Source organism: Notothenia coriiceps, unplaced genomic scaffold (genome assembly GCF_000735185.1).
Source record: "Notothenia coriiceps isolate Sejong01 unplaced genomic scaffold, NC01 NC01_scaffold00031749, whole genome shotgun sequence".
Taxonomy (NCBI): domain Eukaryota; kingdom Metazoa; phylum Chordata; class Actinopteri; order Perciformes; family Nototheniidae; genus Notothenia; species Notothenia coriiceps.
In genome coordinates this window covers 91,928-93,886 of record NW_011364450.1, presented here as the reverse complement: position 1 = coordinate 93,886, position 1,959 = coordinate 91,928, and the positions used below count along the sequence as shown (strand labels likewise).

General features: G+C 42.2%; 2 protein-coding genes across 2 annotated transcripts in view; both read left to right on the top strand.

Annotated features, from left to right (window-relative positions):
- The window catches only part of LOC104960234 (kinesin heavy chain isoform 5C-like), an 18,764-nt gene that overhangs the window by 8,130 nt on the left and 8,675 nt on the right, over nucleotides 1–1,959 (top strand). The gene's annotated exons all lie outside the window — the stretch shown is intronic.
- The window catches only part of LOC104960233 (G-protein coupled receptor 12-like), a 7,063-nt gene continuing 5,452 nt past the window's right edge, over nucleotides 349–1,959 (top strand). The window contains exon 1 of the mRNA XM_010788212.1: nucleotides 349–476. The gene's annotated coding sequence lies outside the window, so the exon portion shown is untranslated. The remainder of the gene's footprint in view (nucleotides 477–1,959) is intronic.

Below are 1,959 nucleotides of genomic sequence, written 5' to 3'. Positions count from 1 at the left end.
CCACCACTGCTGGTATGTCAAAAAGAATGGAAGTAAATGCTAAGCATATATATATATATATATATATATATAAATAGTAGGCAACAGTCGACCTATATTCCTAAATAAAAGCAGAGCTGAGTTTCCTCCACTAAAAGGTGAACATATTATTCACTTATCCTCCCTCTCCGTGATTCACACGCGCCGACCATGATGACGGTGAGTGGAGGTGCGGGGACTTCTGACGTCAGACGAGGAGAATGACACGCTCGTCCAATGAGGGGCCGGGGATGTGCAGCGCGAGGACGGACCCGCCGACAGAAGGCTAATAACCATGCCAACCGAGGAATATAGCGCGCGCCGCTGAAAAGGGGGGAGACCCTGGGAGAGAAAAAACACACATGCACGCATAAAGTGAAGGATAACGGACGAGAGAGCTGTTTCCTGCAGGGGGGAAGAAGAAGAAGAAGAAGAAGAAAAACAAGGAGAAGCAGCTGGTAAATTCCTCTCTTGTTGTGTCTCTGTGTGGCGTGGTCTCCCCCTTCTTTCCCTGCCTCCCCCCCCCCGTCTTAGGGACTGCACTGCTGCAGCTGAATGAAACAGATCCAGGTATTTATTGTTCTGTGTTTCGCTAAAACACGCTGAGATGTGAGCTGCAGGATGAGCAGGTGCATGCAAGCAGGGTGTCTGAAATCGGCGAGTAACGGATTACATGTAACGGGATTACGTAATCAGGATACTAGAAAAATGTATTCCCTTACAGTTGCATGAAGAAAAGAAAAAGCGGGTTACGGTTACATTTTAAACAAAAAAGGGGACTACAAGCAGGATTTCGATACGTTTTAAATTTAAAATGTATATATTGTGTAGGGACTGGGAGACGTAGGCCTGCTTGGTTATTCGTTTTCACTTACAGTAGGCTACTTTTAATCTTTATTTTAAATATATTTGTTCAAATGCACTTCATTTATTAAGCAAAAAAACTGTTTAATTAATATATTAAACTAAATCAGCAGACTATTCTGTATCCTAAAAGAGGACACGTTTTTAATCTTAAATATTTAATTTTTTAAGGTCACATTGTTCTGTTATTTTACATTATAAGTACAAAAACATCATATTTATTTTGTATTCATTTGCATGGCATTTGACAGTGAGGTAGTCCAAAGGTAACGGAAAGTAATCCGGGTTATATTTTGTTAATCGAATTATAGGTTATATTTTTTATTTTCATAGGTAACTAGTAATTGTAACGGATAACATTTTTCAAGTTACTCCGGTTTCTGTGGTGCTGAAGCCGGTGACCTTCCCCGGTTTGCAGTCATTGACGGTGAAAGTGAGTGCGTGTTTGCGCGTGCACAGCACCATGAAAGAGAGATGAAAAATAAAGGGGGCGGAGAAAGGGTGTGTGTGTGGAGGCTGAGGTGGGAGTTGTGAGAGAGAGAGAGAGAGAGAGAGAGAGAGAGAGAGAGAGAGAGAGAGAGAGAGGGGAGACATTTTTTTGTGAATGGAGCTCCATCCTCCTGGCATCTCTCGGCTCCTCGGATCTAAAATTAGCCTCGCGCTGGATTTTTTTTTTTTTAATATATATATATGTGTCTGCGTGCGACTGATCCGAATCCGAATTAAAGCAGAGTTCTTATTAATGTAAACGGAGCTCACACGCACGAGACTATAGGACAGCAGCTATATACCGCGCGCGCCGTGCCCCAGGACGTCATGCACCATTTTTAGAGATGCTCTAAAAATAGAAATGTGTTGATGATGGTTCTGACTGTGAGGAAATTCACCTTCTTCAGGATCCGACATCTTCTAGGTAGGACTGAATTAGATTGAAGCTTTGGTGGCTGTTTTATTGTCAGTTGTTTGATTTAATTGTGCATGCTTTGGTCAGAAATGGGGCAAAAATGGAAGGAATATTTCAGAAATGTATGGATTACTTTCCTCTCTTTGTTTGCGTGTCCACCATGGGCGGTTCTA